Below are 24,534 nucleotides of genomic sequence, written 5' to 3' on the forward strand. Positions count from 1 at the left end.
AAAAAAACACATTTTCTCCACATTTCTGTGGTGGAAAGTTCTGAAATCTGCGTGGATCCACAAATTTCCACCCACCCCGTGTTCCCCAAAGTCTTCAGAAAAAAATGGTACCTCACTTGTGTGGGTCGGCCTAGTGCCCGCGACAGAAAACGGCGCAAAACACGTCGTGGACACACCTCAATTTCGCAGTGAAAAATGAACCTTTTGCCTAGCTGTAGTTTTTGAACCCTAGCTCTGCCGGCACCTAGGGAAACCTACCAAACCCACACATTTCTGAAAACTAGACACCCGGGGGATTCCAGGGAGGTATGGCTTGCGTGGATCCCCCAATGTTTCTTTACCCAGAACGCCCTGCAAACCTCAAATTTAGCTGAAAAAATCACGTATTTCACACATTTTTGTGTGGGAAAGTTGTGGCATCACCGGGCTGACACAAATTTCCTACCACCCAGCGTTCCCCCGGGTCTCCCGATAAAAACGGTGCCTCACTCGTGTGGGAGGCCCAAGTACCCGCGACAGGCAAGTGCCCAAAACGTATTGAGGCGACATGAAAATTGCCGACCTCAAAACGACCTGGTTTTGCAAGGGGGGTCACCTGGGTTTTTGGCCCGGTGCTCGGCGGCCACCTAGGGAAACCTACCAAACCCACACATTTCCGAAAACTAGACACCTGGGGGATTCCAGAGAGAAATGGCTTGCGTGGATCCCCCAACGTTTTCTTACCCAGAATGCCCTGCAAACCTCAAATTTAGCTGAAAAAATCACATTTTTCACACATTTTTGTTTGGGAAAGTTGTGGCATCACCGGGCTGACACAAATTTCCTACCACCCAGCGTTCCCCGGGTCTCCCGATAAAAACGGTGCCTCACTCGTGTGGGAGGCCCAAGTACCCGCGACAGGCAAGGGCCCAAAACGTATTGAGGCGACATGAAAATTGCCTACCTCAAAACGACCTGGTTTTGCAAGGGGGGTCACCTGAGTTTTTGGCCCGGTGCTTGGCGGTCAACTAGGGAAACCTACCAAACCCACACATTTCTGAAAACTAGACACCCGGGGGATTCCAGGGAGGTATGGCTTGTGTGGATCCCCCAACATTTCCTTACCTAGAATGCCCTGCAAACCTCAAATTTAGCTGAAAAAATCACCTTTTTCAGACATTTTTGTGTGGGACAGTTGTGGCATCACCGGGCTGACACAAATTTCCTACCACCCAGCATTCCCCCGGGTCTCCCGATAAAAATGGTGCCTCACTCGTGTGGGAGGCCCAAGTACCCGCGACAGGCAAGGGCCCAAAACGTATTGAGGTGACATGAAAATTGCCTACCTCAAAACAACCTGGTTTTGCAAGGGGGGGTCACTTGGGATTTTGGCCCGGTGCTCGGCGGTCACCTAGGGAAACCTACCAAACCCACATATTTCTGAAAAGTAGACAGCCAGGGGATTCCAGGGAGGTATGGCTTGCGTGGATCCCCCAACGTTTCCTTACCCAGAATGCCCTGCAAACCTCAAATTTAGCTGAAAAAATCACCTTTTTCACACATTTTTGTGTGGGAAAGTTGTGGCATCACCGGGCTGACACAAATTTCCTACCACCCAGCGTTTCCCCGGGTCTCCCGATAAAAACGGTGCCTCACTCATGTGGGAGGCCCAAGTACCCGCGACAGGCAATAAGGTCAAATTGACCTATGTTGCAAAACAAAAACACATTTATGGAGTGGTAGACAAGGCAGGGAAAATCCTAGCCTGGCTCAGCAGTAGGGAACATGATAGGAACCATGTCCTAGCAATAATAGCCCCAGACGGTACAACAGTTCGGGAGTGTGAGGCCATAGCGGCTGCAATGGCAGATCATATGCAAATATTCTACAGAGAGAGGCTGCACCAATCTGAAACAGAAATATAAGATTTTGTCTAAAACTTACCCTACAGGTGGCTAACGAGTCATAAGGAATTGGAACTAGAGGAGGATTTAACAAGGGAAGTGCAGTTGGCACAATTTCAATCTGGGAGACCCCAGGTCAGAATGGCAAATGAGAAAATTCCACTACACAAGATGTACACTGAGGCATACAACACAGGATGTTCGCTAGAGACCTAAACACCATAACCAAGGTAGGGAAACCTGGGGATAGCTAAGAATTTTACTGGCCAATAACAATTCTTAATTAAGACACCACAATACTAGCAGATGTTTTCACAAACTAACTGAGGGGAGTGATCCTAGATCTGATGCACCCAGACCGGAATGGATTCTGATTCCAAACACTCATCCTCTGCTACCTATACAATAACAATTCTGTGACAGGACTAGGGGTGCCATTTGCTGCACTATCGCTAGAAGCAAATAAGGTATTCGACTTAGTGGAATGGCCCTTTCTGTTCACCTTCCTGAACAAAATGGGATTTGGGTCTGAATTCTTGAAATGGGTCAAACACTTATGTACGGACCTCAGGGCCCAACTCAAAGTAAATGAGACACTGTCTCTGGAATTCCAGCCAAAAAGGGGCACATGGCTAGAATGCCCCTTATCGACAATGTTATTTGCTCTCGCCATAAAGGCCCTGGTGGAATGGATACAGGTTGACTCCCAGGTATGTGGGTGGCGATTGAAAACCACATGGAGGAACAGATATCGCTATATTCGGACAATATAAGGATGTATGTAATGAGCCCAGAGGTATCCGTGACAAAAGGGCTTACTGACAAAATATCCCCTCTCAAAATATCGCCCTTCCAAAATATCGTGACCAAAGTATTACTGTAAAAAATATCATCATCCTATACTTAAATGGTAAGCGCAAAAATATTGAGAAAAAAATATAGTTGCTGTTAATATCGTTGTATTGAATATCGTTTTAACACTATATAAGCAAAGATGTCTTAAGTCCAGTTGGGTCTTGGATACTATGTGATAAAATGGCAGGTGGAATTTGGAACACCGCGTCCAACCACAGTGACAAGTGTGAGTTTTCATTCCATTATAAAAGTCTTGATATTCTTGTGGATGTAAACATCCATAAATGGGGTGGATCCAAGGTAGAATGTGACACAGATACATGGGACTCACTGGACCTTGGCAAATGTTTAGTCAGATTTGTTCTTAAAGACTGCTTAAAGCCTTCATTCCTGGAATGTACAGTCTTGTGTTTAATGCTGAGATCTAAAGTAAAGAAAGAAAATCATAATACTTGACTCTGCATTTTTTACAATCTAATCTTTCTTATTGGTATGAACAGACCATCACTATTTACAGACATCCCACATAAGACTTCACAAACGAAGAAACATATACCAGGTAACAGAAACATGTCAGTTCCACTTCGAAGTACTAAATATGTGCCAGTCCGCTTTCTAAAACAAATTTGTTCTCCATTAATCATCTTTCACCATATTTGGAGACAGCATTCAAAGTAGACTCTTCCAGTTTGGGGAGAACCGAGAATCAGCTTGATGGTTAGGAAGATGTAATTATAGTATTCTGAGTTTCTGGGAGAGCTATGTCTAATACCAAACTATGGCGAGAATAAAAAGGAAAAAACACAAGGGTCAAAAAATATAAACTACAGTATGTACTAGAAAGGAAAGATCCCCTAGAACCCCTTGGCTCCTGCAACCATTTATTATGGGGTTTCAACCCACACATAATAACAAGCATTGGCAATGCAAATAGGTTTGGCTTAAAAGGAACGTTGTATGGTAATGTCAAGCATTACAACAAAATAGCACAGGAATAGATATGTATTTGTGTAGAAACAAATATTTGTGGAATAATATTGGTGGAGGTTTAATGGTCAAGTTACACTTGGACATTCAGGCTAGACCTAAACATCCATGTAGGTTAATTTTTCTCTCCTCCCATCTGTGTTGCTGTTAGATAAAAACACCATACATTTTCTAGTTATCTAAGACACGTTAATAGTACTACAGTGTCATAAACAGAATGATCACAGCTGTGTGGAGGGCAAGCACACTTTTTGTGGAAGCACAGCACTTCGGCCCATTTAAAACACGTGCTCCTGACTCCCAATATGTGGTAGGAGGAAAGCTCCTCTCTAGTGATTCTCACATATTTGTCTGGTGACAACTGGGGTGTGAAGCCAGACCATAAACAGTCAGAAATTGGGTGTTCCCAGGACTTAAAGTTAACTCTACTAAAACTTAGTTGCAGCACTACCCATTTTATCTTTATTATGAACAGCTTCTCTCTGACTCCTGTGCTCCTAGCCCCTCTCTGGCACACTCTGTAGTCCTCAGGAAGTGACAGCCATTTTCAGAGTTGACAGAGAGCAGCTGCTTCCTGCCACTATGTTAACCACCAAGAGCTCCTCCTGGCTGCTAAAGTGACATTGGTCACTATGTCTTGCCAACTTAGGAGGTAGGTGTTTCCTCTTAGAGACTTGAAAACGTAAACAAAAGGTCCAAGGAAGGGTGTGAAAAGGGAGCACTGTTGGAGGGAAAATTAGGTTTGGGGGCAGCATGATGGGCCGAATAGGCTGGTTTATTCACCTTAAATGGGAAAATGAAGTCGAAACAGGGAAGGACTATGCTCTTTCATTGATATAAATGTATTTCCTGAGTTAGTTTATAGTTAAAATACCCGGAAATGGAACCAGGTGGCAATACATTTGTGACCTCGCCTGACTGAGTAAATATCTCCCTCCCAACAACATATTATTATTATGCATGCAAAGACCTTATTGATTTAACACATTTAACCTACTGTTTTGGGGAGATTTAGAAGGGCCCCTTAACAGTGGTAAAATGCAAAATGATGAGGCCCCCCTACAGAATGTGATGAGGTACCCCGGAGTTCCCCGTATCTCACTGATATTCATTGACTTTTGGCTGAACGGGACCACGGAATAGTTGGGGGCCCCGCAGCAGAACATAGGCCATAGGAGACTGTGTTACGCCCTGGTCCCTTAAAATGAAAATATTTGTCACAAATATGCCTTACAGTAATTGTTGTTTATGAACTATGCTATCTTCGATATCTATTAACTCACCATTGTGTAATCAAATGTCCCCTCAGGTGGGATTAATACTTTCTTTTCTTTTACAGAACCTTCCTGTAACTAAAACAAGTATTGGATTAAATTAAATATCAAAAGAATTGATTTACAAAAACGTTTATCATGTCAGTACGGAAAGTGCTACTACAAGAGTAAGTACTTTTTCACCTACTATTAAACACCTTTCTGAATCAGCCCCAAAACAGTCAATCCTCCTTTAGTGAAAGTGTAAAAAGACCAATGATTTCTACTTTTCCTAACTGCTCGTGAACATTCCCTGAATATTCTCATGTTGTTCCCATTTTAGATGTTTTGGGGCCAATTCACAAAGCCACCTAGGAGTACCAAATTAATTACTACCAGAATCCTACTTAATGCACTACACAATGCCTTTGTGAATATTACCAAATATAACTAGGCTGGGTCGTGCTGTAGTGACCAGTCCAAAGCAGCTCTTCCTCGCCCCGCAGGACAGTCCGGCCAGAGCACTTGGTCGCCCTGGCTCAGGCAAGGCGTTATTTAGGGCTGCAGGGGTCAAGGTTGCAAACAAAATATTCTCCCTAGTGACAATCTGTATGTGAAACCAGTTGGAATTACAGCTTAGAAAACGAGATCCCCCCTGAATGTCTAGTCCCAGCAGGAGAAGATATGCAGGGGGGTTGTGTATACAGAAGGCACTATTTTCTTTGTTTCGTTTCGTTTGAATGAACACTTTTCTACAGTGCATGAAGTGTTCACACCAGGCAAACACTTTCCTGATGGACATTCACACATATTTTCTGCTTTAGAGGAATAAAGTGCCTGGAAACTGTGGTAGCCCTAAAACGTACCATTTCTTCATGAACTGCCTTTCGAAATATATTATAAAACCTAATATTTTGTTTAAACCACGCACTCAAAGCATGACTTGCAGAGCATTCTTTAGTCCTATAAGGACTGGCGTTCTTTTGTAATGAAAACATGTATGCTATACTTACAAGTATCTTTTGCAAGCCTTTTTCCATTGGTCTGCTGTATTGTCAATCACATTTTGCTTCTGGCCAAGGAATTATACGGCGGGTGGTGGGGTGTGGTGGGGAGGAGGGGCGTTGCACAAGGTCAGCTCGTTTCAGCCATTGGCTTACCTGCCTGTGAGTAACAGTATTCAGCTCTTGTACAATGTGCACATTCACACAATAAAGACCCCTTCAGTGGAAGGCACTATGTGTGCTTTTAAATATATATGTTGGCTTTAAGACAATGCATGCCTTCCGATAAAACCATCTGCGGGAATAAAATAATAGTACTCCCCTAGCGCCTATTTAACATAAGTTAGGAAGAATTTGAAAAAAAAAACACAATTGTCCCCTAAGCATTTCAAATCACCTCTCTCTCATCGTTTGGATTATTGCAACATCCTCTATTTAGGGGCTACAAAAGGCAATCTGAATATATTGCAGAAGGTCCAAATTGCGCTAGCCCGCATGATATTGAATAGCCCAAGGCACGCATTGGTGGGAGCTGCCTTAAGGGCGCTACAATGGCTACCAGTAGAGACGAGAGTCACTTTAAAAGCCCTATGCTTCTGCCATAGGATTTACAATGAGAAAGGGCCTAGGCTTCTGCGACATCTACTCACCTACTACCTGGAATCTTAGGTCCGTGGGAACTGCTAAGCTGGTGTTGCCAAAAGTTCAAAAAGTAAGTTTGGGAGGTAGATCCTTTAGATTCTCAGCAGCCAAAGCTTGGAACAAGCTGCCTTTGGAATTGAGGCTGCATCCTTTTGAAGCGAAGTTTTGCAAAAAACTTAAGACTTGGTTTTTCCAGTCATGACCAGGGGCTGGTGCTAAGCGTTGTTACTGCGAATAGATTGTCTATGGTGGGATGTGGGGTTTTGTAGGGGGTGGAGGGGTAGCGCTCTTTTGTTAGGCTGTGATGTCTTAGCGCAGGGACACTCTGTTGGAGTAATCAAGCGCTTTATAAGCTTTAATCTAACCTCATCTCTGTCCTACGCTATTTTGATTTTATCAATCGCTACAAATAGAACTGACCAGGTCCCTGTCATGAGGAGACACCCAAAAACATTACAGGTCAAAACACGTCAGCAATATTCTGAGGGTCTTTCATGCGAGCACTGGGAAAGGATGAAATTTAGAGAACAGTAAATGGGACACACCTGGACTACTCCTACTACTTAGGAGTGCACAGAACCCATTGTTTTATAGACTATTTTTCAATCCCACCTCAAAGCTACACAGATTCACAGAGGTAGAGTAAAAAGCCAGGGGGATATATGATCACTCACCACTAAGCGTTTAATTAGAAACTCAGAAGCCATGAAGAATGGGAGATTGGAAAATGGCTGCATTGTGCCTGACCGATAAAAAAGAAGTGGAGTGCCAACACAAAGCCATGAAACATTATTTTAAAGACATCACTGAAACAGTGAGGGGCGATTCCACTCTATGCGAGGCCTATAAACCCATGATAAATAGGTTATAAATATCAGGGGAACTGGGAGACAAAAGGAAGAGAGATAGGCAATGCAAGGAAGCAGAATGCTAAATCTTAGACTTAGAGGTGGAATACATTCTGGGACCCTCACAGGTAACAAAAGGCCACATTACACTAAAAAGGGAGGAATACCATTTAATAAAAACTAACAAGGTCAAATTGACCTATGTTGCAAAACAAAAACACATTTATGGAGTGGTAGACAAGGCAGGGAAAATCCTAGCCTGGCTCAGCAGTAGGGAACATGATAGGAACCATGTCCTAGCAATAATAGCCCCAGACGGTACAACAGTTCGCGACTGTGAGGCCATAGCAGCTGCAATGGCAGATCATATGCAAATATTCTACACAGAGAGGATGCACCAATCTGAAACAGAAATATAAGATTTTGTCTAAAACTTACCCTACAGATGGCTAGCGAGTCATAAGGAATTGGAACTAGAGGAGGATTTAACAAGGGGAAGTGCAGTTGGCACAATTTCAATCTGGGAAACCCCAGGTCAGAATGGCAAATGAGAAAATTCCACTACACAAGATGTACACTGAGGCATACAACAAAGGATGTTCGCTAGAGACTTAAACACCACAACCAAGGTAGGGAAACCTGGGGATAGCTAAGAATTTTACTGGCCAATAACAATTCTTAAGTAAGATACCACAATACTAGCAGATGTTTTCACAAACTAACTGAGGGGAGTGATCCTAGATCTGATGCACCCAGACCGGAATGGATTCATGCCTCACAGATTCCAAAAACTCATCCTATGCTACCTATACAATAACAATGCTGTGACAGGACTAGGGGTGCCATTGGCTGCACTATCGCTAGAAGCAAATAAGGTATTCGACTTAGTGGAATGGCCCTTTCTGTTCACCTTCCTGAACAAAATGGGATGTGGGTCTGAATTCTTGAAATGGGTCAAACACTTATGTACGAACCTCAGGGCCCAACTCAAAGTAAATGAGATACTGTCTCTGGAATTCCAGCCAAAAAGGGGCACATGGCTAGAATGCCCCTTATCGACAATGTTATTTGCTCTCGCCATAAAGGCCCTGGTGGAATGGATACAGGTTGACTCCCAGGTATGTGGGTGGCGATTGAAAACCACATGGAGGAACAGATATCGCTATATGCGGTCAATATAAGGATGTATCTAATGATCCCAGAGGTATCCGTGACAAAAGGGTTTACTGACAAAATATCCCCTCTCAAAATATCGCCATTCCAAAATATTGTGACCAAAGTATTTCTGTCAAAAATATCATCATCCTATACTTAAATGGTAAGTGTAAAAATATTGAGAAAGAAATATAGTTGCTGTTAATATCGTTGTATTGAATATCGTTTTAACAATATATAAACAAAGATGTCTTAAGTCCACTTGGGTCTTGGATACTATGTGATAAAATGGCAGGTGGAATTTGGAACACCGCGTCCAACCACAGTGACAAGTGTGAGTTTTAATTCCATTATAAAAGTCTTGATATTCTTATGGATGTAAACATCCATGAATGGGGTGGATCCAAGGTAGAAAGTGACACAGCTACATGGGACTGCCTGGACCTTGGCAAATGCTTAGTCAGATTTGTTCTTAAAGACTGCTTAAAGCCTTTATTCCTGGAATGTATAGTCTTGTGTTTAATGCTGAGTTTTAAAGTAAAGAAAGAAAATCATAATACTTGACTCTGCATTTTTTACAATCTAATCTTTCTTATCGGTATGAACAGACAATCACTATTTACAGACATCCCACATAAGACTTCACAATGGAAGAAACATATTCCAGGTTACAGAAACATGTCAGTTCCACTTTAAGGTACTAAATATGTGCCAGTCCGTTTTCTAAAACAAATTCGTTCTCCATTAATCATCTTTCACCATATTTGGAGACAGCATTCAAAGAAGACTCTTCCAGTTTGGGGAGAACCGAGAATCAGCTTGATGGTTAGGAAGATGTAATTATAGTATTCTGAGTTTCTGGGAGAGCTATGTCTAATACCAAACGATGGCGAGTATAAAAAGGAAAAAACACAAGGGTCAAAAAATATAAACTACAGTATGTACTAGAAAGGAAAGATCCCCTAGAACCCTTTGGCTCCTGCAACCATTTATTATGGGTTTTCAACCCACACCTAATAACAAGCATTGGCAATGCAAATAGGTTTGGCTTAAAAGGAACGTTGTATGATAATGTTAAGCATTACAACAAAATAGCACAGGAATAGATATGTATTTGTGTAGAAACAAATAATTGTAGAATAATATTGGTGGAGGTTTAATGGTCAAGTCACATTTGGACATTCAAGCTAGACCTAAACATCCATGTAGGTTAATTATTTCTCTCCTCCCATCTGTGTTGCTGTTAGATAAAAACACCATACATTTTCTAGTTATCTAAGACACGTTAATAGTACAACAGTGTCATAAACAGAATGATCACAGCTGTGTGGAGGGCAAGCACACTTTTTGTGGAAGCACAGCACTTCGGCCCATTTAAAACACGTGCTCCTGACTCCCAATATGTGGTAGGAGGAAAGCTCCTCTCTAGTGATTCTCACATATTTGTCTGGTGACAACTGGGGTGTGAAGCCAGACCATAAACAGTCAGAAATTGGGTGTTCCCAGGACTTAAAGTTAACTCTACTAAAACTTAGTTGCAGCACTACCCATTTTATCTTTATTATGAACAGCTTCTCTCTGACTCCTGTGCTCCTAGCCCCTCTCTGGCACACTCTGTAGTCCTCAGGAAGTGACAGCCATTTTCAGAGTTGACAGAGAGCAGCTGCTTCCTGCCACTATGTTAACCACCAAGAGCTCCTCCTGGCTGCTAAAGTGACATTGGTCACTATGTCTTGCCAACTTAGGAGGTAGGTGTTTCCTCTTAGAGACTTGAAAACGTAAACAAAAGGTCCAAGGAAGGGTGTGAAAAGGGAGCACTGTTGGAGGGAAAATTAGGTTTGGGGGCAGCATGATGGGCCGAATAGGCTGGTTTATTCACCTTAAATGGGAAAATGAAGTCGAAACAGGGAAGGACTATGCTCTTTCATTGATATAAATGTATTTCCTGAGTTAGTTTATAGTTAAAATACCCGGAAATGGAACCAGGTGGCAATACATTTGTGACCTCGCCTGACTGAGTAAATATCTCCCTCCCAACAACATATTATTATTATGCATGCAAAGACCTTATTGATTTAACACATTTAACCTACTGTTTTGGGGAGATTTAGAAGGGCCCCTTAACAGTGGTAAAATGCAAAATGATGAGGCCCCCCTACAGAATGTGATGAGGTACCCCGGAGTTCCCCGTATCTCACTGATATTCATTGACTTTTGGCTGAACGGGACCACGGAATAGTTGGGGGCCCCGCAGCAGAACATAGGCCATAGGAGACTGTGTTACGCCCTGGTCCCTTAAAATGAAAATATTTGTCACAAATATGCCTTACAGTAATTGTTGTTTATGAACTATGCTATCTTCGATATCTATTAACTCACCATTGTGTAATCAAATGTCCCCTCAGGTGGGATTAATACTTTCTTTTCTTTTACAGAACCTTCCTGTAACTAAAACAAGTATTGGATTAAATTAAATATCAAAAGAATTGATTTACAAAAACGTTTATCATGTCAGTACGGAAAGTGCTACTACAAGAGTAAGTACTCTTTCGCCTACTATTAAACACCTTTCTGAATCAGCCCCAAAACAGTCAATCCTCCTTTAGTGAAAGTGTAAAAAGACCAATGATTTCTACTTTTCCTAACTGCTCGTGAACATTCCCTGAATATTCTCATGTTGTTCCCATTTTAGATGTTTTGGGGCCAATTCACAAAGCCACCTAGGAGTACCAAATTAATTACTACCAGAATCCTACTTAATGCACTACACAATGCCTTTGTGAATATTACCAAATATAACTAGGCTGGGTCGTGCTGTAGTGACCAGTCCAAAGCAGCTCTTCCTCGCCCCGCAGGACAGTCCGGCCAGAGCACTTGGTCGCCCTGGCTCAGGCAAGGCGTTATTTAGGGCTGCAGGGGTCAAGGTTGCAAACAAAATATTCTCCCTAGTGACAATCTGTATGTGAAACCAGTTGGAATTACAGCTTAGAAAACGAGATCCCCCCTGAATGTCTAGTCCCAGCAGGAGAAGATATGCAGGGGGGTTGTGTATACAGAAGGCACTATTTTCTTTGTTTCGTTTCGTTTGAATGAACACTTTTCTACAGTGCATGAAGTGTTCACACCAGGCAAACACTTTCCTGATGGACATTCACACATATTTTCTGCTTTAGAGGAATAAAGTGCCTGGAAACTGTGGTAGCCCTAAAACGTACCATTTCTTCATGAACTGCCTTTCGAAATATATTATAAAACCTAATATTTTGTTTAAACCACGCACTCAAAGCATGACTTGCAGAGCATTCTTTAGTCCTATAAGGACTGGCGTTCTTTTGTAATGAAAACATGTATGCTATACTTACAAGTATCTTTTGCAAGCCTTTTTCCATTGGTCTGCTGTATTGTCAATCACATTTTGCTTCTGGCCAAGGAATTATACGGCGGGTGGTGGGGTGTGGTGGGGAGGAGGGGCGTTGCACAAGGTCAGCTCGTTTCAGCCATTGGCTTACCTGCCTGTGAGTAACAGTATTCAGCTCTTGTACAATGTGCACATTCACACAATAAAGACCCCTTCAGTGGAAGGCACTATGTGTGCTTTTAAATATATATGTTGGCTTTAAGACAATGCATGCCTTCCGATAAAACCATCTGCGGGAATAAAATAATAGTACTCCCCTAGCGCCTATTTAACATAAGTTAGGAAGAATTTGAAAAAAAAACCACAATTGTGCCCTAAGCATTTCAAATCACCTCTCTCTCATCGTTTGGATTATTGCAACATCCTCTATTTAGGGGCTACAAAAGGCAATCTGAATATATTGCAGAAGGTCCAAATTGCGCTAGCCCGCATGATATTGAATAGCCCAAGGCACGCATTGGTGGGAGCTGCCTTAAGGGCGCTACAATGGCTACCAGTAGAGACGAGAGTCACTTTAAAAGCCCTATGCTTCTGCCATAGGATTTACAATGAGAAAGGGCCTAGGCTTCTGCGACATCTACTCACCTACTACCTGGAATCTTAGGTCCGTGGGAACTGCTAAGCTGGTGTTGCCAAAAGTTCAAAAAGTAAGTTTGGGAGGTAGATCCTTTAGATTCTCAGCAGCCAAAGCTTGGAACAAGCTGCCTTTGGAATTGAGGCTGCATCCTTTTGAAGCGAAGTTTTGCAAAAAACTTAAGACTTGGTTTTTCCAGTCATGACCAGGGGCTGGTGCTAAGCGTTGTTACTGCGAATAGATTGTCTATGGTGGGATGTGGGGTTTTGTAGGGGGTGGAGGGGTAGCGCTCTTTTGTTAGGCTGTGATGTCTTAGCGCAGGGACACTCTGTTGGAGTAATCAAGCGCTTTATAAGCTTTAATCTAACCTCATCTCTGTCCTACGCTATTTTGATTTTATCAATCGCTACAAATAGAACTGACCAGGTCCCTGTCATGAGGAGACACCCAAAAACATTACAGGTCAAAACACGTCAGCAATATTCTGAGGGTCTTTCATGCGAGCACTGGGAAAGGATGAAATTTAGAGAACAGTAAATGGGACACACCTGGACTACTCCTACTACTTAGGAGTGCACAGAACCCATTGTTTTATAGACTATTTTTCAATCCCACCTCAAAGCTACACAGATTCACAGAGGTAGAGTAAAAAGCCAGGGGGATATATGATCACTCACCACTAAGCGTTTAATTAGAAACTCAGAAGCCATGAAGAATGGGAGATTGGAAAATGGCTGCATTGTGCCTGACCGATAAAAAAGAAGTGGAGTGCCAACACAAAGCCATGAAACATTATTTTAAAGACATCACTGAAACAGTGAGGGGCGATTCCACTCTATGAGAGGCCTATAAACCCATGATAAATAGGTTATAAATATCAGGGGAACTGGGAGACAAAAGGAAGAGAGATAGGCAATGCAAGGAAGCAGAATGCTAAATCTTAGACTTAGAGGTGGAATACATTCTGGGACCCTCACAGGTAACAAAAGGCCACATTACACTAAAAAGGGAGGAATACCATTTAATAAAAACTAACAAGGTCAAATTGACCTATGTTGCAAAATAAAAACACATTTATGGAGTGGTAGACAAGGCAGGGAAAATCCTAGCCTGGCTCAGCAGTAGGGAACATGATAGGAACCATGTCCTAGCAATAATAGCCCCAGACGGTACAACAGTTCGGGAGTGTGAGGCCATAGCGGCTGCAATGGCAGATCACATGCAAATATTCTACACAGAGAGGATGCACCAATCTGAAACAGAAATATAAGATTTTGTCTAAAACTTACCCTACAGATGGCTAGCGAGTCATAAGGAATTGGAACTAGAGGAGGATTTAACAAGGGGAAGTGCAGTTGGCACAATTTCAATCTGGGAAACCCCAGGTCAGAATGGCAAATGAGAAAATTCCACTACACAAGATGTACACTGAGGCATACAACAAAGGATGTTCGCTAGAGACTTAAACACCACAACCAAGGTAGGGAAACCTGGGGATAGCTAAGAATTTTACTGGCCAATAACAATTCTTAAGTAAGATACCACAATACTAGCAGATGTTTTCACAAACTAACTGAGGGGAGTGATCCTAGATCTGATGCACCCAGACCGGAATGGATTCATGCCTCACAGATTCCAAAAACTCATCCTATGCTACCTATACAATAACAATGCTGTGACAGGACTAGGGGTGCCATTGGCTGCACTATCGCTAGAAGCAAATAAGGTATTCGACTTAGTGGAATGGCCCTTTCTGTTCACCTTCCTGAACAAAATGGGATGTGGGTCTGAATTCTTGAAATGGGTCAAACACTTATGTACGAACCTCAGGGCCCAACTCAAAGTAAATGAGATACTGTCTCTGGAATTCCAGCCAAAAAGGGGCACATGGCTAGAATGCCCCTTATCGACAATGTTATTTGCTCTCGCCATAAAGGCCCTGGTGGAATGGATACAGGTTGACTCCCAGGTATGTGGGTGGCGATTGAAAACCACATGGAGGAACAGATATCGCTATATGCGGTCAATATAAGGATGTATCTAATGATCCCAGAGGTATCCGTGACAAAAGGGTTTACTGACAAAATATCCCCTCTCAAAATATCGCCATTCCAAAATATTGTGACCAAAGTATTTCTGTCAAAAATATCATCATCCTATACTTAAATGGTAAGTGTAAAAATATTGAGAAAGAAATATAGTTGCTGTTAATATCGTTGTATTGAATATCGTTTTAACAATATATAAACAAAGATGTCTTAAGTCCACTTGGGTCTTGGATACTATGTGATAAAATGGCAGGTGGAATTTGGAACACCGCGTCCAACCACAGTGACAAGTGTGAGTTTTAATTCCATTATAAAAGTCTTGATATTCTTATGGATGTAAACATCCATGAATGGGGTGGATCCAAGGTAGAAAGTGACACAGCTACATGGGACTGCCTGGACCTTGGCAAATGCTTAGTCAGATTTGTTCTTAAAGACTGCTTAAAGCCTTTATTCCTGGAATGTATAGTCTTGTGTTTAATGCTGAGTTTTAAAGTAAAGAAAGAAAATCATAATACTTGACTCTGCATTTTTTACAATCTAATCTTTCTTATCGGTATGAACAGACAATCACTATTTACAGACATCCCACATAAGACTTCACAATGGAAGAAACATATTCCAGGTTACAGAAACATGTCAGTTCCACTTTAAGGTACTAAATATGTGCCAGTCCGTTTTCTAAAACAAATTCGTTCTCCATTAATCATCTTTCACCATATTTGGAGACAGCATTCAAAGAAGACTCTTCCAGTTTGGGGAGAACCGAGAATCAGCTTGATGGTTAGGAAGATGTAATTATAGTATTCTGAGTTTCTGGGAGAGCTATGTCTAATACCAAACGATGGCGAGTATAAAAAGGAAAAAACACAAGGGTCAAAAAATATAAACTACAGTATGTACTAGAAAGGAAAGATCCCCTAGAACCCTTTGGCTCCTGCAACCATTTATTATGGGTTTTCAACCCACACCTAATAACAAGCATTGGCAATGCAAATAGGTTTGGCTTAAAAGGAACGTTGTATGATAATGTTAAGCATTACAACAAAATAGCACAGGAATAGATATGTATTTGTGTAGAAACAAATAATTGTAGAATAATATTGGTGGAGGTTTAATGGTCAAGTCACACTTGGACATTCAAGCTAGACCTAAACATCCATGTAGGTTAATTATTTCTCTCCTCCCATCTGTGTTGCTGTTAGATAAAAACACCATACATTTTCTAGTTATCTAAGACACTTTAATAGTACTACAATGTCATAAACAGAATGATCACAGCTGTGTGGAGGGCAAGCACACTTTTTGTGGAAGCACAGCACTTATGCCCATTTAAAACATGTACTCCTGACTCCCAATATGTGGGAGGAGGAAAGCTCCTCTCTAGTGATTCTCACATAATTGTCTGGTGACAACTGGGGTGTGAAGCCAGACCATAAACAGTCAGAAATTGGGTGTTCCCAGGACTTAAAGTTAACTCTACTAAGACTTAGTTGCAGCACTACCCATTTTATCTTTATTATGAACAGCTTCTCTCTGACTCCTGTGCTCCTAGCCCCTCTCTAGCACACTCTGTAGTCCTCAGGAAGTGACAGCCATCTTCAGAGTTGACACAGAGCAGCTGCTTCCTGCCACCATGTTAACCACCAAGAGCTCCTCCTGGCTGCTAAAGTGACATTGGCCACTATGTCTTGCCAACTTAGGAGGTAGGTGTTTCCTCTTAGAGACTTGAAAACGTAAACAAAAGGTCCAAGGAAGGGTGTGAAAAGGGAGCACTGTTGGAGGGAAAATTAGGTTTGGGGGCAACGTGATGGGCCGAATAGGCTGGTTTATTCACCTTAAATGGGAAAATGAAGTCGAAACAGGGAAGGACTATGCTCTTTTATTGATATAGATGTATTTCCTGAGTTAGTTTATAGTTAAAATACCCGGAAATGGAACCAGGTGGCAATACATTTGTGACCTCGCCTGACTGAGTAAATATCTCCCTCCCAACAACATATTATTATTATGCATGCAAAGACCTTATTGATTTAACACATTTAACCTACTGTTTTGGGGAGATTTAGAAGGGCCCCTTAACAGTGGTAAAATGCAAAATGATGAGGCCCCCCTACAGAATGTGATGAGGTACCCCGGAGTTCCCCGTATCTCACTGATATTCATTGACTTTTGGCTGAACGGGACCACGGAATAGTTGGGGGCCCCGCAGCAGAACATAGGCCATAGGAGACTGTGTTACGCCCTGGTCCCTTAAAATGAAAATATTTGTCACAAATATGCCTTACAGTAATTGTTGTTTATGAACTATGCTATCTTCGATATCTATTAACTCACGATTGTGTAATCAAATGTCCCCTCAGGTGGGATTAATACTTTCTTTTCTTTTACAGAACCTTCCTGTAACTAAAACAAGTATTGGATTAAATTAAATATCAAAAGAATTGATTTACAAAAACGTTTATCATGTCAGTACGGAAAGTGCTACTACAAGAGTAAGTACTTTTTCATCTACTATTAAACACCTTTCTGAATCAGCCCCAAAACAGTCAATCCTCCTTTAGTGAAAGTGTAAAAAGACCAATGATTTCTACTTTTCCTAACTGCTCGTGAACATTCCCTGAATATTCTCATGTTGTTCCCATTTTAGATGTTTGGGGCCAATTCACAAAGCCACCTGGGAGTACCAAATTAATTACTACCAGAATCCTACTTAATGCACTACACAATGCCTTTGTGAATATTACCAAATATAACTAGGCTGGGTCGTGCTGTAGTGACTAGTCCAAAGCAGCTCTTCCTCGCCCCGCAGGACAGTCCGGCCAGAGCACTTGGTCACCCTGGCTCAGGCAAGGCGTTATTTAGGGCTGCAGGGGTCAAGGTTGCAAACAAAATATTCTCCCTAGTGACAATCTGTATGTGAAACCAGTTGGAATTACAGCTTAGAAAACAAGATCCCCCCTGAATGTCTAGTCCCAGCAGGAGAAGATATGCAGGGGGGTTGTGTATACAGAAGGCACTATTTTCTTTGTTTCGTTTCGTTTGAATGAACACTTTTCTACAGTGCATGAAGTGTTCACACCAGGCAAACACTTTCCTGATGGACATTCACACATATTTTCTGCTTTAGAGGAATAAAGTGCCTGGAAACTGTGGTAGCCCTTAAAACGTACCATTTCTTCACGAACTGCCTTTCGAAATATATTAATAAACCTATTATTTTGTTTAAACCATGCACTCAAAGCATGACTTGCAGAGCATTCTTCAGTCCTATAAGGACTGGCGTTCTTTTTAATAAAAATATGTATGCTATACTTACTTACTAAGAGCATCTTTTGCAAGCCTTTTTTCATTGGTCTGCTGTATTGTCAATCACATTCTGCTTCTGGCCAAGGAATTATACGGCGGGTGGTGGGGTGTGGTGGGGGGGAGGGGCGTTGCACAAGGTCAGCTCATTTCAGCCATTGGCTTACCTGCCTGTGAGTAACAGTATTCAGCTCTTGTACAATGTGCACATTCACACAATAAAGACCCCTTCAGTGGAAGGCACTATGTGTGCTTTTAAATATATATGTTGGCTTTAAGACAATGCATGCCCTCCGATAAAACCATCTGCGGGAATAAAATAATAGTACTCCCCTAGCGCCTATTTAACATAAGTTAGGAAGAATTTGAAAAAAAAACCACAATTGTCCCCTAAGCATTTCAAATCACCTCTCTCTCATCGTTTGGATTATTGCAACATCCTCTATTTAGGGGCTACAAAAGGCAATCTGAATATATTGCAGAAGGTCCAAATTGCGCTAGCCCGCATGATATTGAATATCCCAAGGCACGCATTGGTGGGAGCTGCCTTAAAGGCGCTACAATGGCTACCAGTAGAGACGAGAGTCACTTTAAAAGCCCTATGCTTCTGCCATAGGATTTACAATGAGAAAGGGCCTAGGCTTCTGCGACATCTACTCACCTACTACCTGGAATCTTAGGTCCGTGGGAACTGCTAAGCTGGTGTTGCCAAAAGTTCAAAAAGTAAGTTTGGGAGGTAGATCCTTTAGATTCTCAGCAGCCAAAGCTTGGAACAAGCTGCCTTTGGAATTGAGGCTGCATCCTTTTGAAGCGAAGTTTTGCAAAAAACTTAAGACTTGGTTTTTCCAGTCATCACCAGGGGCTGGTGCTAAGCGTTGTTACTGCGAATAGATTGTCTATGGTGGGATGTGGGGTTTTGTAGGGGGTGGAGGGGTAGCGCTCTTTTGTTAGGCTGTGATGTCTTAGCGCAGGGACACTCTGTTGGAGTAATCAAGCGCTTTATAAGCTTTAATCTAACCTCATCTCTGTCCTACGCTATTTTGATTTTATCAATCGCTACAAATAGAACTGACCAGGTCCCTGTCATGAGGAGACACCCAAAAATATTACAGGTCAAAACACGTCAGCAATATTCTGAGGGTCTTTCATGCAAGCCCTGGGAAAGGATGAAATTTAGAGAACAGTAAATGGGACACACCTGGACTACTCCTACTACTTAGGAGTGCACAGAACCCATTGTTTTATAGAATATTTTTCAATCCCACCTCAAAGCTACACAGATTCACAGAGGTAGAGTAAAAAGACAGGGGGATATATGATCACTCACCACTAAGCATTTAATTAGAAACTCAGAAGCCATGAAGAATGGGAGATTGGAAAATGGCTGCATGGTGCCTGACCGATAAAAAAGAAGTGGAGTGCCAACACAAAGCCATGAAACATTATTTTAAAGACATCACTGAAACAGTGAGGGGCGATTCCACTCTATGCGAGGCCTATAAACCCATGATAAATAGGTTATAAATATCAGGGGAACTGGGAGACAAAAGGAAGAGAGATAGGCAATGCAAGGAAGCAGAATGCTAAATCTTAGACTTAGAGGTGGAATACATTCTGGGACCCTCACAGGTAACAAAAGGCCACATTACACTAAAAAGGGAGGAATACCATTTAATAAAAACTAACAAGGTCAAATTGACCTATGTTGCAAAACAAAAACACATTTATGGAGTGGTAGACAAGGCAGGGAAAATCCTAGCCTGGCTCAGCAGTAGGGAACATGATAGGAACCATGTCCTAGCAATAATAGCCCCAGACGGTACAACAGTTCGGGAGTGTGAGGCCATAGCAGCTGCAATGGCAGATCATATGCAAATATTCTACACAGAGAGGCGGCACCAATCTGAAACAGAAATATAAGATTTTGTCTAAAACTTACCCTACAGATGGCTAGCGAGTCATAAGGAATTGGAACTAGAGGAGGATTTAACAAGGGGAAGTGCAGTTGGCACAATTTCAATCTGGGAAACCCCAGGTCAGAATGGCAAATGAGAAAATTCCACTACACAAGATGTACACTGAGGCATACAACAAAGGATGTTCGCTAGAGACTTAAACACCACAACCAAGGTAGGGAAACCTGGGGATAGCTAAGAATTTTACTGGCCAATAACAATTCTTAAGTAAGATACCACAATACTAGCAGATGTTTTCACAAACTAACTGAGGGGAGTGATCCTAGATCTGATGCACCCAGACCGGAATGGATTCATGCCTCACAGATTCCAAAAACTCATCCTATGCTACCTATACAATAACAATGCTGTGACAGGACTAGGGGTGCCATTGGCTGCACTATCGCTAGAAGCAAATAAGGTATTCGACTTAGTGGAATGGCCCTTTCTGTTCACCTTCCTGAACAAAATGGGATGTGGGTCTGAATTCTTGAAATGGGTCAAACACTTATGTACGAACCTCAGGGCCCAACTCAAAGTAAATGAGATACTGTCTCTGGAATTCCAGCCAAAAAGGGGCACATGGCTAGAATGCCCCTTATCGACAATGTTATTTGCTCTCGCCATAAAGGCCCTGGTGGAATGGATACAGGTTGACTCCCAGGTATGTGGGTGGCGATTGAAAACCACATGGAGGAACAGATATCGCTATATGCGGTCAATATAAGGATGTATCTAATGATCCCAGAGGTATCCGTGACAAAAGGGTTTACTGACAAAATATCCCCTCTCAAAATATCGCCCTTCCAAAATATTGTGACCAAAGTATTTCTGTCAAAAATATCATCATCCTATACTTAAATGGTAAGTGTAAAAATATTGAGAAAGAAATATAGTTGCTGTTAATATCGTTGTATTGAATATCGTTTTAACAATATATAAACAAAGATGTCTTAAGTCCACTTGGGTCTTGGATACTATGTGATAAAATGGCAGGTGGAATTTGGAACACCGCGTCCAACCACAGTGACAAGTGTGAGTTTTCATTCCATTATAAAAGTCTTGATATTCTTATGGATGTAAACATCCATGAATGGGGTGGATCCAAGGTAGAAAGTGACACAGCTACATGGGACTGCCTGGACCTTGGCAAATGCTTAGTCAGATTTGTTCTTAAAGACTGCTTAAAGCCTTTATTCCTGGAATGTATAGTCTTGTGTTTAATGCTGAGTTTTAAAGTAAAGAAAGAAAATCATAATACTTGACTCTGCATTTTTTACAATCTAATCTTTCTTATCGGTATGAGCAGACAATCACTATTTACAGACATCCCACATAAGACTTCACAAAGGAAGAAACATATTCCAGGTTACAGAAACATGTCAGTTCCACTTTAAGGTACTAAATATGTGCCAGTCCGTTTTCTAAAACAAATTCGTTCTCCATTAATCATCTTTCACCATATTTGGAGACAGCATTCAAAGAAGACTCTTCCAGTTTGGGGAGAACCGAGAATCAGCTTGATGGTTAGGAAGATGTAATTATAGTATTCTGAGTTTCTGGGAGAGCTATGTCTAATACCAAACGATGGCGAGTATAAAAAGGAAAAAACACAAGGGTCAAAAAATATAAACTACAGTATGTACTAGAAAGGAAAGATCCCCTAGAACCCTTTGGCTCCTGCAACCATTTATTATGGGTTTTCAACCCACACCTAATAACAAGCATTGGCAATGCAAATAGGTTTGGCTTAAAAGGAACGTTGTATGATAATGTTAAGCATTACAACAAAATAGCACAGGAATAGATATGTATTTGTGTAGAAACAAATAATTGTAGAATAATATTGGTGGAGGTTTAATGGTCAAGTTACACTTGGACATTCAAGCTAGACCTAAACATCCATGTAGGTTAATTATTTCTCTCCTCCCATCTGTGTTGCTGTTAGATAAAAACACCATACATTTTCTAGTTATCTAAGACACTTTAATAGTACTACAATGTCATAAACAGAATGATCACAGCTGTGTGGAGGGCAAGCACACTTTTTGTGGAAGCACAGCACTTCTGCCCATTTAAAACATGTACTCCTGACTCCCAATATGTGGGAGGAGGAAAGCTCCTCTCTAGTGATTCTCACATAATTGTCTGGTGACAACTGGGGTGTGAAGCCAGACCATAAACAGTCAGAAATTGGGTGTTCCCAGGACTTAAAGTTAACTCTACTGAGACTTAGTTGCAGTACTACCCATTTTATCTTTATTATGAACAGCTTCTCTCTGACTCCTGTGCTCCTAGCCCCTCTCTGGCACACTCTGTAGTCCTCAGGAAGTGACAGCCATCTTCAGAGTTGACAGAGAGCAGCTGCTTCCTGCCACCATGTTAACCACCAAGAGCTCCTCCTGGCTGCTAAAGTGACATTGGTCACTATGTCTGGCCAACTTAGGAGGTAGGTGTTTCCTCTTAGAGACTTGAAAACGTAAACAAAAGGTCCAAGGAAGGGTGTGAAAAGGGAGCACTGTTGGAGGGAAAATTAGGTTTGGGGGCAACATGTTGGGCCGAATAGGCTGATTTATTCACCTTAAATGAGAAAATGCTCTTTTATTGATATAGATGTATTTCCTGAGTTAGTTTATAGTTAAAATGCCCGGAAATTGAACCAGGTGGCAATACATTTGTGACCCAGCCTGACTGAGTAAATATCTCCCTCCCAACAACATATTATTATTGTGCATGCAAAGACCTTATTGATTTAACACATTTAACCTACTGTTTGGGGGACATTTAGAAGGGCCCCTTAACAGTGGCAAACTGCAAAATGATGAGGCCCCCCTACAAAATGTGATGAGGTACCCCGGAGTTTCCCGTATCTCACTGATATTCATTGACTTTTGGCTGAACGGGACCACAGAATGGTTGGGGGCCCCGCAGCAGAACATAGGCCATAGGAGACTGTGTTACGCGCTGGACCCTGAAAATGAAAATGTTTGTCACAAATATGCCTTACAGTAATTTTTGTTTATGAACTATGCTATCTTCGATATCTATTAACTCACCATTGTGTAATCAAATGTCCCCTCAGGTGGGATTAATACTTTCTTTTCTTTTACAGAACCTTCCTGTAACTAAAACAAGTATTGGATTAAATTAAATATCAAAAGAATCGATTTACAAAAACGTTTATCATATCAGTACGGAAAGTGCTACTACAAGAGTAAGTACTCTTTCGCCTACTATTAAACACCTTTCTGAATCAGCCCCAAAACAGTCAATCCTCCTTTAGTGAAAGTGTAAAAAGACCAATGATTTCTACTTTTCCTAACTGCTCGTGAACATTCCCTGAATATTCCCATGTTGTTCCCATTTTAGATGTTTTGGGGCCAATTCACAAAGCAACCTAAGAGTACCAAATTAATTACTACCAGAATCCTACTTAATGCACTACATCAAAATCAAGGTCCATTTTGCTAAACACAATGAAGCAGTATGGATATGTAGACATCTGGAGGTTAAGGGCAGGTGAACAGCAGGGTGTCTCTTATAGAAACTATAAATACCGCCATCAGTCTAGAATAGACTTTGTACTAATCAGCCATTCCTTAGTGGATTTTGTTAAAGACATTAAATACCTCCCACTACATCTATCTGACCACTCTGCCGTAGTTTTGGAACTTATATCAATGCTAAGGGTGCCGGCCAGGAGTTGGTCTTTTGATCGTTCCTTACTCTCCCACCCAGACGATGTTCTCTTCCTTAAGTCTGAGGTGAGCCATTTCTTAAAGATAAATGTAGGATCGGCAGGCATCGGAATGGTGTGGGACTGTCTGAAAGCATTTTTGAGAGGCCTTATTACAAATAAAACGGCTTATAGGAGGAGGGAATATAGGGAGGCCGTGACATCAGTGGAAGCAAATATTGCTAAGATCCAGACCCAATTAGATCTAGTCGCTGATTATAATACAGAAGCGGTCCGCTCTTCTTTGTCTGAAAGATTACTTTCCTTAAAGGGCCATCTAGCTTCGATCCTAAATCAGCGGATACAAGAAAGGTGGGAGGCCAGCAAACTTGCACACTTTCAGTATGGAGAAGGAGCGGTGAAGCTATTGGCATGGAAAACCAAAACGGACCAAGTCCGGAATAACATCGAGGTGATTAATGTCAATGGCTCCCCACTCTCCCGAGATGACGATATTAGATCTGCCTTTAGAGAATTTTTTCAAAATATATATTGTGAAGACAAGAACATCAGCTTAGTTACCATTAAAGATTGGCTCAGCAAGATCACCCTTCCAGCACTTTCTGCTGAGCAAAGCGAGATGTTAGATGGTGAAATCTCGGAGGAGGAAGTTATTAAGGCCATACATAATGCCAAAAAGGGGAAGGCGTCTGGTACAGATGGCCTACCGGCCGAAATATACAAAATACTGGAGCGGGAACTTGTCTCCTTCCTGGTTTTACTATTTAATAATATTCTACTGGATGGTGGTCGTCCTCCGATATCATGGGACAGTGCGTCCATTACAGTAATTTTAAAACCGGGGAAACCACCCACGGCATGTGGCTCATATAGGCCAATCTCCATACTGAACGTAGATTATAAAATATT

The 24,534-nt window shown here is 41.7% G+C and overlaps 1 protein-coding gene and 1 long non-coding RNA gene across 3 annotated transcripts in view; one reads left to right on the forward strand and one right to left on the reverse strand.

Moving 5' to 3' along the window:
- KIAA2012 (KIAA2012 ortholog) overlaps positions 1-24,534 on the reverse strand; it is a 747,606-nt gene that overhangs the window by 415,588 nt on the left and 307,484 nt on the right. The gene's annotated exons all lie outside the window — the stretch shown is intronic.
- LOC146858205 (uncharacterized) overlaps positions 1-24,534 on the forward strand; it is a 183,054-nt gene that overhangs the window by 29,317 nt on the left and 129,203 nt on the right. Inside the window, exons 4-7 of the long non-coding RNA XR_014980007.1 lie at positions 5,065-5,166; positions 11,063-11,164; positions 17,061-17,162; positions 23,041-23,142. This is a non-coding gene — a long non-coding RNA (uncharacterized LOC146858205). The remainder of the gene's footprint in view (positions 1-5,064; positions 5,167-11,062; positions 11,165-17,060; positions 17,163-23,040; positions 23,143-24,534) is intronic.

The sequence above is a fragment of the Triturus cristatus genome, chromosome 3_2, assembly GCF_964204655.1.
Source record: "Triturus cristatus chromosome 3_2, aTriCri1.1, whole genome shotgun sequence".
Classification (NCBI taxonomy): domain Eukaryota; kingdom Metazoa; phylum Chordata; class Amphibia; order Caudata; family Salamandridae; genus Triturus; species Triturus cristatus.